Source organism: Coregonus clupeaformis, unplaced genomic scaffold (genome assembly GCF_020615455.1).
Source record: "Coregonus clupeaformis isolate EN_2021a unplaced genomic scaffold, ASM2061545v1 scaf0883, whole genome shotgun sequence".
Lineage (NCBI taxonomy): Eukaryota > Metazoa > Chordata > Actinopteri > Salmoniformes > Salmonidae > Coregonus > Coregonus clupeaformis.
In genome coordinates, this window is record NW_025534337.1 from 34,316 (window position 1) to 46,528 (window position 12,213).

The 12,213-nt window shown below is 46.3% G+C and overlaps 1 pseudogene; it reads left to right on the forward strand.

Annotated features, from left to right (window-relative positions):
- The first annotated feature begins 1,443 nt into the window (after positions 1–1,443).
- LOC121561462 lies at positions 1,444–11,426 on the forward strand (annotated as a pseudogene).
- Positions 11,427–12,213: the final 787 nt, after the last annotated feature.

Here is a 12,213-nt window from a genome sequence, read left to right on the forward strand (position 1 = left end):
TGCAGTACGTAGCCTAGTTGCAGGATGTAGCCTAGTTGCAGTATGTAGCCTAGTTGCAGGATGTAGCCTAGTTGCAGTACGAGCCTAGTTGCAGGATGTAGCCTAGTTGCAGTACGTAGCCTAGTTGCAGTACGTAGCCCAGTTGCAGTACGTAGCCTAGTTGCAGTACGTAGCCCTAGTTGCAGTACGTAGCCTAGTTGCAGGATGTAGCCTAGTTGCCGTACGTAGCCTAGTTGCAGTGACGTAGCCTAGTTGCAGTACGAGCCTAGTTGCAGTATGTAGCCTAGTTGCAGTATGTAGCCCAGTTGCCGTACGTAGCCTAGTTGCAGGACGTAGCCTAGTTGCAGTACGTAGCCTAGTTGCAGTACGTAGCCCAGTTGCAGTACGTAGCCTAGTTGCAGTATGTAGCCTAGTTGCAGTATGTAGCCCTAGTTGCGGTACGTAGCCTAGTTGCAGTACGTAGCCTAGGTTGCAGTATAGGCTAGTTAGTCTCCTGAGTGGCCCAGTGGTCTAAGGCACTACATGCGCAGTGCTAGCTGTGCCACTAGAGATCCTGGTTCGAATCCAGGCTCTGTCGTAGCCGGCCGTGACCGGGAGACCCATGTGCGGCGCGCAATTGGCCCAGCGTCGTCCAGGGTAGGGGAGGGAATGGCCGGCAGGGATGTAGCTCAGTTGATAGAGCATGGCGTTTGCAACGCCAGGGTTGTGGGTTCGATTCCCACGGGGGGCCAGTATAAAAAAGATATGTATTCACAAACTGTAAGTCGCTCTGGATAAGAGCGTCTGCTAAATGACTAAAATGTAAATGTAGTGCAGAAATTGCTATATTTGGAGTACCAAACAACAATCCTTCTCTGACCAATAGACAGCTAGATGCCATTGCCTTTGCCTCCCTGTTAGCCCGCAGAAGGATTTTATTGGATTGGAAATCTATCAATCCTCCCTTAGCCTCTCTTTGGCTCAAAGATCTGAAGCTGTTCCTAAAATGAGAAAAAAATGAAGTTACCATTCGAGGGTCAACCAACTCATTTTATTCCTCCTGGGACCCGATGATATCCTATTTTGAACAGCTCCAAACACTTCCTCCAGATTAGTACTCTTGGCCCCACCTTGAGATTACTGCTATATAGGCCTATAAAATCACTTAATCACCTGAAATGGTTAGGCTATTACATTTTGCTTGAAGTAACGTTGTTGTATACTTTTGTTTTGTTTTCTGACATGTAACTCAATTACTTTCCCTTTCTTTTTAAATGTGTTTGGAGGCATTCTGGGGGAGGGGAGGTCAAAGGGGGACTAAAAGGGGAGAAATGTACCATGTCTTTACATGTTATCTTTCATTCATTGTGAATACAAAATATATAATTTTAAAGGGAAGGCTTTGAAGCCAGATTTAGCGGATTTTGCTGTTTAGTTTTCCTCAACCTGTGTTTTGTTTCTCTCTCCTCTCCCTGTTAGATGGTGAGGCTGCTTCTCTCCAGAGGAGCCAACATGAATGCCTTTGACAAGAAGGATCGCTGAGCAATCCACTGGGCTGCTTACATGGGTGATGAGTTTACCACATCATTTACATTCTGACTAATGTCCTTTATACCAATGAATGAATGAATGAATGGACTGTGTGTTAGTCTCACAGCTCAGCTGTATGAGCCACGTCTAGTGTGTTATTATGTCAGAATCATGTACTAAGTAGGTTGATTAGATGTTTTCAGTTGTACTAACATGATGTAGGTGTTGCTTATGGTGCTGTGTACCACTGTAAACTAATCTATCTCTCCCTCTCTCTGCCTATCTCTCTGTGTTTGTATCTCTGTTTCTCTCTTAACCCCCTTATACTCTCTCTCTCTCTCTCTCTCTCTCTCTCTCTCTATTTATCCCTCCCCCTCTCTCTCTACCATAGGGCACATTGAGGTGGTGAAACTGCTGGCCTCTCATGGATCAGAGGTGTCCTGTAAAGACAAGAAGGCCTACACCCCTCTCCACTCTGCAGCCTCCAGTGGAATGATCAGTGTGGTCAAGTACCTCCTGGACCTTGGTGTGGATGTGAGTCAACACGCATTCAAATGTGTAGGGGGTTTTCACAATAGTAATGAAGAGAGAGAGGTTAGAGCCAGTGATTTGGACCAGGGGGTTTTCATAACCAAGTAATGAAAGAGAGAGGTTGGACCAGGGGGTTTTCAGAACCAAGTAATGAAGAGAGAGAGGTTGGACCAGGGGTTTTCAGAACCAAGTAATGAAGAGAGAGAGGTTGGACCAGGGGGTTTCAGAACCAAGTAATGAAGAGAGAGAGGTTGGACCAGGGGGTTTTCAGAACCAAGTAATGAAGAGAGAGAGGTTGGACCAGGGGGTTTTTCATAACCAAGTAATGAGAGAGAGAGAGTTGGACCAGGGGGTTTTCAGAACCAAGTAATGAAGAGAGAGAGGTTGGACCAGGGGGTTTTCATAACCAAGTAATGAAGAGAGAGAGGTTGGACCAGGGGGTTTTCATAACCAAGTAATGAAGAGAGAGAGGTTGGACCAGGGGGTTTTCATAACCAAGTAATGAAGAGAGAGAGGTTGGACCAGGGGGTTTTCATAACCAAGTAATGAAGAGAGAGAGGTTGGACCAGGGGGTTTTCAGAACCAAGTAATGAAGAGAGAGAGGTTGGACCAGGGGGTTTTCATAACCAAGTAATGAAGAGAGAGAGGTTGGACCAGGGGGTTTTCAGAACCAAGTAATGAAGAGAGAGAGGTTGGACCAGGGGTTTTCATAACCAAGTAATGAAGAGAGAGATGTTGGACCAGGGGGTTTTCATAACCAAGTAATGAAGAGAGAGGTTGGACCAGGGGGTTTTCATAACCAAGTAATGAAGAGAGAGGGTTGGACCAGGGGGTTTTCATAACCAAGTAATGAAGAGAGAGAGGTTGGACCAGGGGGTTTTCAGAACCAAGTAATGAAGAGAGAGAGGTTGGACCAGGGGGTTTTCAGAACCAAGTAATGAAGAGAGAGAGGTTGGACCAGGGGGTTTTCATAACCAAGTAATGAAGAGAGAGAGGTTGGACCAGGGGTTTTCAGAACCAAGTAATGAAGAGAGAGAGGTTGGACCAGGGGGTTTTCATAACCAAGTAATGAAGAGAGAGAGGTTGGACCAGGGGGTTTTCAGAACCAAGTAATGAAGAGAGAGAGGTTGGACCAGGGGTTTTCAGAACCAAGTAATGAAGAGAGAGAGGTTGGACCAGGGGGTTTTCAGAACCAAGTAATGAAGAGAGAGAGGTTGGACCAGGGGGTTTTCAGAACCAAGTAATGAGAGAGAGAGGTTGGACCAGGGGGGTTTTCATAACCAAGTAATGAAGAGAGAGGTTGGACCAGGGGGTTTTCATAACCAAGTGACCTGATCAGGAATGTATTGTTTTGTTCTCCCCAACCCTCTCTCTCTCTCTCTCTCTCCACTCTTTTCCCTCCCTTGCTCCCTCCAGATAAATTAGCCCAATGGGTACGGTAACACCCCCCTCCACGTGGCATGCTACAACGGGCAGGATGTGGTGGTGAATGAGCTGATCGAGAGCGGCGCCAACGTGAACCAGGTGTACGAGAAGGGTTTCGCCCCACTCCACTTCACGGCCGCCTCGCGCCATGGGGCGCTCTGCCTGGAGCTGCTGGTGGGCAACGGGGGCCCTCGTCAACATCAAGGTGAGGAGACCGGATGACCAACACTGTGTCTGAACTAAATAACACCCTATTCCCTATGTAGTGCACTACTTTTGACCAGGGGCCCATAGAGCAAGGAGCCGTGATGACACTGCCTGTGTCCCAAATGGCACCCTGTTCCCTTTATAAGTACACTACTTTGGTTCAAAAAGTAGTGTACTTATAAATAGGGTGCCATTTGGGGACGCACACACTGACGCAGCACATGGCTTAGTATTTGGCCCTGGTCTACATTCAAATACCAATGGAATAGGCCTAACAATGCAAACTAAATGCAATCAAGCGCTCCTCCAATACGTGTTTGATTTTGCCTGTGGTCAGCAGCACAGACTGCCGTGTGAACCATCTTTGTCTTTCTATCTGCAGAGTAAAGATGGAAAGACCCCCTCCACATGACGGCCATCCACGGACGCTTCTCCAGATCTCAAGCCATCATCCAGAATGGTGAGTCGCTGTGAATGCTCTCAACTGAATATATATGAACCAGTAGGCTCTTCAGCATTGTCTTTTGTCTTCAAACCATGATTCACTGGCACAGAGCAATGTTACTTGCAATGTGGTTGAACATGAAGCTTCATGAGGCCTCTAGGGTCAAGTGGTTGACGTGTGTGTGTGTCTGTGTGTGTGTGTGTGTGTGTGTGTGTGTGTGTGTGTGTGTGTGTGTGTGTGTCTGTGTGTGTCTGTGTGTGTCTGTGTGTGTCTGTGTGTGTCTGTGTGTGTCTGTGTGTGTGTGTCTGTGTGTGTGTGTGTGTGTGTTCTGTAGGTGCTGAGATCGACTGTGAAGAAAAGAATGGAAACACACCTCTGCACATCTCTGCTCGCTACGGCCATGAGTTACTCATCAATACACTCATCACGAACGGAGCTGACACAGCCAAGTGAGAACACACACAGTTTCCAGCAAAAATGCAACGTGCATCTGCAATTCTGTCATTGACCGAATTCCCGCTTGGAGACTATGCTCAACACATTGTGGTGTGTGGGGGTTGATAGACAGGGCATTGCAGCATGCTGATGTGTTGATCTGCTGTGGGGTTTAATGAGGACTGTGATGTGGTGCTGTTTCCAATCTTAGCTGAATCAACTGTAAGTCGCTCTGGATAAGAGTGTCTGCTTAAAGTCTCAAATGTAAAAAATGTGTTGCAGGCGAGGCGTCCATGGGATGTTCCCCCTCCACCTGTCTGCTCTCAGTGGGTTCTCTGACTGCTGTCGGAAGCTCCTCTCATCAGGCTTTGATATAGACACCCCTGACGACTTTGGAAGGACCTGTTTACATGCTGCAGCAGCTGTTGGGTGAGTGGACTGGTCCAGGCTTTACACCAAGGAATATTTAGTTCATGAACTGGAAAGCCACCAGAAAGAACAAACACATATTCACACTCTTACATTTCACATTGTTTAGCAGTATTAAAAAATCGTATAGATCATTAGTGCGGTATCATTTCTGTATAATGTGGTTCCATGCCATGGTGGTATTGACTTGCGCTCTGGTCTAAATTGTCTTTATATCTTCTTGAAAGAGAAGAGAAACCTGCAAACTGCTCTTGCTAGTATCACTTTTTATTATTGCTTTTATTAGCATTAGAAAAACAGTGATACTAGCAAGAGCAGTGCGGGTTTCTCTTTTCTTTAAGGTTCTCATTGTTACCATCCACCTGATAGCTCAGATGTGAAAGGGCCTTTCTGAACTTGATATCTTGTTACCATCCACCTGATAGCTCAGATGTACGAGGGCCTTTCTGAACTTGATATCTTGTTACCATCCACCTGATAGCTCAGATGTGAAAGGGCCTTTCTGAACTTGATATCTTGTTACCATCCACCTGATAGCTCAGATGTACGAGGGCCTTTCTGAACTTGATATCTTGTTACCATCCACCTGATAGCTCAGATGTACGAGGGCCTTTCTGAACTTGATATCTTGTTACCAGGAACCTGGACTGTCTGAATCTGCTGCTCAAAACAGGGGCAGACTTCAACAGAAAGGACAGCTTCGGAAGGTCTGTCTGTGGCATCAAATAACTTTCATATGTGATCTTTATGATAATGGGGAATATAGTATAGGGGCATATAGGAATTATTATGGGAAATATTTGGCGGCAGGTAGCCTAGCGGTTAAGAGCGTTGGGTCAGTAACCGAAAGGTTGCTGGTTCAAATCCCCTAGCTGACTAGGTGAAAAATGTGTCTATGTGCACTGCAGCAAGGCACTTAACCCTAATTGCTCCTGTAAGTCGCACTGGATAAGAGTGTCTGCTAAATGACGTGTTTTACAGCTCCAATAAGCTGTTTCTGTTGTTGATGTTGAATGGTTTCTGTGTGTTCTTCTAGGAGTCCTCTGCATTATGCGGCAGCCAATTGTAACTACCAGTGTCTGTTTGCCTTGGTGGGGTCTGGGGCCAGTGTGAACGATCTGGATAAAAGGGGTTGCACCCCGCTCCACTACGCAGCTGCCTCCGACACAGACGGAAAGTACGTCTCATACCTCTCTTACTGTTGTGTGTGTTGTGGTGCCATGACCTTTCACATTTCACTGTAGTCTGGAGAGTATGTTGTGGTGCCATGACCTTTCACATTTCACTGTAGTCTGGAGAGTATGTTGTGGTGCCATGACCTTTCACATTTCACTGTAGTCTGGAGAGTATGTTGTGGTGCCATGACCTTTCACATTTCACTGTAGTCTGGAGAGTATGTTGTGGTGCCATGACCTTTCACATTTCACTGTAGTCTGGAGAGTATGTTTTGGTGCCATGACCTTTCACATTTCACTGTAGTCTGGAGAGTATGTTGTGGTGCCATGACCTTTCACATTTCACTGTAGTCTGGAGAGTATGTTGTGGTGCCATGACCTTTCACATTTCACTGTAGTCTGGAGAGTATGTTGTGGTGCCATGACCTTTCACATTTCACTGTAGTCTGGAGAGTATGTTGTGGTGCCATGACCTTTCACATTTCACTGTAGTCTGGAGAGTATGTTGTGGTGCCATGACCTTTCACATTTCACTGTAGTCTGGAGAGTATGTTGTGGTGCCATGACCTTTCACATTTCACTGTAGTCTGGAGAGTATGTTGTGGTGCCATGACCTTTCACATTTCACTGTAGTCTGGAGAGTATGTTGTGGTGCCATGACCTTTCACATTTCACTGTAGTCTGGAGAGTATGTTGTGGTGCCATGACCTTTCACATTTCACTGTAGTCTGGAGAGTATGTTGTGGTGCCATGACCTTTCACATTTCACTGTAGTCTGGAGAGTATGTTGTGGTGCCATGACCTTTCACATTTCACTGTAGTCTGGAGAGTATGTTGTGGTGCCATGACCTTTCACATTTCACTGTAGTCTAGAGTATGTTGTTGGCCGTGTTTGAATACATACTAGTGTTAAATCTGCAGTGTGAAAGCTTGGCCACGTCTCCTTTGGGAAAGTGTCTCTGCTTGCTTATCTGTCTGTCTTGATGTTGGTATAATGATTAGTGAACTCTTGACCTCTGACCTCTAGGTGTCTGGAATATTTGCTGCGAAACGACGCTAACCCAGGGATCAGGGACAATCAGGGCTACAACGCAGTCCATTACGCGTCTGCGTACGGACACCGCCTCTGTCTGGAGCTGGTGAGTCAGAACCACAGGGGACTAGACGCCCTGCATTCACAGACCATTTTGTCTGCGTCCCAAATGGATGTAGGGCCCATAGGGCTCTGGTCAAAAGTAATGCACTATATAGGGAATAGGGTGCCATTTGGGACAGACGTTGATATTCAGTAGGTTTTAAGGTGTGGTTGCATGTTTGTCGTGGCCGCATCGTCACTCTTGATGTTCTTTTTCCAGATTGCAAGTGAAACACCTTTAGATGTGGTAAGTACCAGTTGGTTACTTTTCCTCACACTAGCTTGTTTAAGATACGAATGCAACACCCCAGTATGTCTGCAGGGGCTGGACACTGAGATTTACAACATGAAACATGCTACTAGACTAACCTTCAAAGTAAATATGTTACAAGTCTAAACTGGCCCGTCCTTGTCTTTCCCCAGCTAATGGAAACCTCAGGGACAGACATCCTGAACGACTCTGATGTCAGAGCTCCCATCAGCCCCCTACACTTAGCTGTGAGTAAAGCCTACCTGCTCCTGTAGGGGTCTCGCCACATGACAAATGGCACCCTATTCCCTATTTAGTGCCCTACTTTTGACCAGAACCTTATGGGCCCAGATCAAAAGTACTGCACTACATGGGAAATAGGGTGCTATCTGGGATACAGGCATGGTGTTGTTTTTCCACGAAAAGTTGATTGTCCAGACACTCACACACCATGTTCCTATCTGTTCCTGATTAGTGTAAAATACATGCATATTTTGACACGGTGATGATGAGGATGATTTCCTTATTTTGCCATTTGCCATTTGAGTTAATCAACCTCCAACAGAGGAGTAGTAGTGTGTTTGTTTCTAAATCTCACACTTGGCAGGGACCTTCGATGTTGATGCTGGGCGGGAGAAAAAATGGGCACCCGATTTGAGAGACACTGGTCTACTTTAGAGGTCTAGGACTGTTTCTGTTCAGGCATACCACTGGTCTACTATAGGACATTGATTATATTAGGAGTGTATATCTGTTCAGGCACACCACTGGTCTACTATAGGACATTGATTATATTAAGAGTGTATATCTGTTCAGGCACACCACTGGTCTACTATAGGACATTGATTATATTAGGAGTGTATATCTGTTCAGGCGTACCACTGGTCTACTATAGGACATTGATTATATTAGGAGTGTATATCTGTTCTGGCATACCACTGGTCTACTATAGGACATTGATTATATTAGGAGTGTATATCTGTTCAGGCGCACCACTGGTCTACTATAGGACATTGATTATATTAGGAGTGTATATCTGTTCTGGCATACCACTGGTCTACTATAGGACATTGATTATTTTAAGAGTGTATATCTGTTCAGGCATACCACTGGTCTACTATAGGACATTGATTATATTAGGAGTGTATATCTGTTCTGGCATACCACTGGTCTACTATAGGACATTGATTATATTAGAGTGTATATCTGTTCTGGCGTACCACTGGTCTACTATAGGACATTGATTATATTAGGAGTGTATTTCTGTTCAGGCATACCACTGGTCTACTATAGGACATTGATTATATTAGGAGTGTATATCTGTTCAGGCATACCACTGGTCTACTATAGGACATTGATTATATTAGGAGTGTATATCTGTTCTGGCATACCACTGGTCTACTATAGGACATTGATTATATTAGGAGTGTATATCTGTTCTGGCATACCACTGGTCTACTATAGGACATTGATTATATTAGGAGTGTATATCTGTTCAGGCATACCACTGGACTTTTGCTTCAGACTGTGTGTTTGTTTCCATTCAGGCGTACCACGGCCACCACCATGCTATGGAGGTCCTGGTTCAGTCTCTGCTGGATCTAGACGTGAGGAACAGCCAGGGCGCACCCCTCTGGACCTGGCTGCCTTTAAAGGCCATGTGGAGTGTGTTGACGTCCTCATCAACCAGGGAGCCTCCATCCTGGTTAAAGACTTCACCCTGAAGAGGACCCCCATCCACGCTGCAGGTACGCATAGGATATCACGTAAGACCTAGAGATTCTGTAATTCAAAAGTTTTCCTTACCAAGATGGACATTTGTTTGGTCATGTTGCTAGGATGCCAATGTCCACTCTAGGGATATTATATAGCATAGTGTGAAAATGCCCAATACACACTGATCTAAGGTCATTTTTTTGTCATTATTGCTGAGGATCTGGGGAGGGTAAGCTGATCCTAGATCAGTGCACAGGGGGACTTCTATCCAGAGCCAGGTACACAGCTAGCAGGTGACAGGCTTCGAGGGCCTCAGCCCCAAAATGTTTTATTATCTGCTGTGTTAACATCATGAGGATGTCATCTACCAATACCACTGTTCGAGAAATCTGTCTGTTCATGTGAAGGTAATAGTCGTCCAGCAATCAGCTCATATCCTCTCTGTTTAGCCTCCTCTAGCTACCAACGGTCAATTATCTCACATTCTTATATCCTCTCTGTTTATCCTCCTCTAGCTACCAACGGTCAATCATCTCACATTCATATATCCTCTCTGTTTAGCCTCCTCTAGCTACCAACGGTCAATCATCTCACATTCTTATATCCTCTCTGTTTAGCCTCCTCTAGCTACCAACGGTCAATCATCTCACATTCTTATATCCTCTCTGTTTAGCCTCCTCTAGCTACCAACGGTCAATCATCTCACATTCTTATATCCTCTCTGTTTATCCTCCTCTAGCTACCAACGGTCAATCATCTCACATTCTTATATCCTCTCTGTTTATCCTCCTCTAGCTACCAACGGTCATTCGGAGTGTTTGCGTTTGCTGATTGGAAATGCTGACCTCCAGAGTGCAGTGGACGTTCAAGACGGGAATGGACAGTAAGTCAATTGGGTTTTGGATACAATTCCTGAAATAAAGAGATTTTGACACTAGGTCTACGTCCCAAATGGCACCCTATGCCCTACTTGGTGCACTACTTTAAACCAGAACCCTATGGGCTCAGGTCAAAAGTAGTGTACCATATAGGGAATAGGTTGCCATTTGGGACTCAGCCTGGTTATTACCAGTTTGTAATATGACCTTGTTGTCTTGTGTATCAGAACCCCTCTGATGCTGTCGGTGCTGAGCGGACACACAGACTGTTTGTACTCACTGCTCAACAAGGGAGCCAGCGTAGAAGCCAAAGACAAGTGGGGCAGAACAGCGCTACACAGAGGGGTGAGGAGGAGAGCTGGCTGTATACGCTCACACACAGAAAGAGACGGGGAGGCTCAAATATACATATTATCTTCAGAAAAGTAGTTGTCCATGGGTAGTGGTGTATTCATCCCTGTAGGGGGACCTGTCTCCAGACATCATTTGTAATAATTGATGATTCATTATTATATCATTGATTATTAGTTATTAAAATCCATTCTTGTCTCCCCGCCCTTCCTCCCAGGCGGTGACGGGTCATGAGGAGTGTGTGGAGGCCCTGCTGCAGCACAGCGCCAGCTACCTGGTTCGGGACTGTAAGGGGCGGACCCCTGTCCACCTGGCGGCGGCATCCGGACACATCGGGGTGCTGGGGGGGCTCCTACACGCCGCCCAGTCAGTGGAGACCCTCCCCGTCATCACAGACAACCAGGGCTACACGCCACTACACTGGGCCTGGTACAACGGTACGTACTGGACTAACAGAACACTAGATCTTTTCTGATTTTCTCTCTTCAGCACCGTAAACATGTTCCTGAATTAGGCAGGCCATACAACGGTACGTACTGACTAACTGGACTGTAGCTCTGTTCTCTCCTCCATGAAGTGTACACTCATTCACCTCCTCTTGTGGCTTGAAAAGCATTCGATTGGTGTGGACGGAGCCATGTGGGGGAATGAACAAGACTACAACAGAATTAGGGGTTATGACTCTCAGTGGAGGACCTTACACTGAAACAGGACATTGTCAGGGATTGACATAGCATATGTTGTAGCTAAAACATCTTTTGTGACTTCACCATTGTCAGATGTGTAGCTTTCTCTGAGAGTATTGTTGTGGTCTGCAGCAACGTCATCTTTTCCTGTATGAATCAATCTTCCACTAGGCCATGACACGTGTGTAGAGGTGCTGCTGGAACAGGAGGTTTTCCACAAGACCGAGGGCAACTCGTTCAGCCCCCTCCACTGAGCTGTGATCAATGACAACGAGGGGGCTGAACCTCATCAACTCGACTAACGCAGCCTTACAGACGTACGTATGGTTCAGCTGTATTAATTGGGCCAGAAGAATTGGTCCTCTGTAGCTCAGCTGGTAGAGCACGGCGCTTGTAACGCCAAGGTAGTGGGTTCGATCCCCGGGACCACCCATACACAAAAAAATGTGTGACCCTCTGCTGTTCTGTTTGAACCCCTCAGGTTACACACCTGCCTTGGCCTGCGCCCCCAACAAAGACATTTACATTTACATTTTAGTCATTTAGCAGACGCTCTTATCCAGAGCGACTTACAGGAGCAATTAGGGTTAAGTGCCTTGCTCAAGGGCACATTTACGTCATTAAGCAGACGCTCTTATCCAGAGCGACTTACAAATTGGTGCATTCACCCTATAGCCAGTGGGATAACCACTTTACACATTTTTTTTGGGGGGGGTGGGTTGGGGTAAGGGGGGGTAGAAGGATTACATTATCCTATCCCAGGTATTCCTTAAAGAGGTGGGGTTTCAAATGTCTCCGGAAGGTGGTGAGTGACTCCGCTGTCCTGGCGTCGTGAGGGAGCTTGTTCCACCATTGGGGTGCCAGAGCAGCGAACAGTTTTGACTGGGCTGAGCGGGAGCTATGCTTCCGCAGAGGAAGGGGGAGCCAGCAGGCCAGAGGTGGATGAACGCAATGCCCTCGTTTGGGTGTAGGGACTGATCAGAGCCTGAAGGTACGGAGGTGCCGTTCCCCTCACTGCTCCATAGGCAAGCACCATGGTCT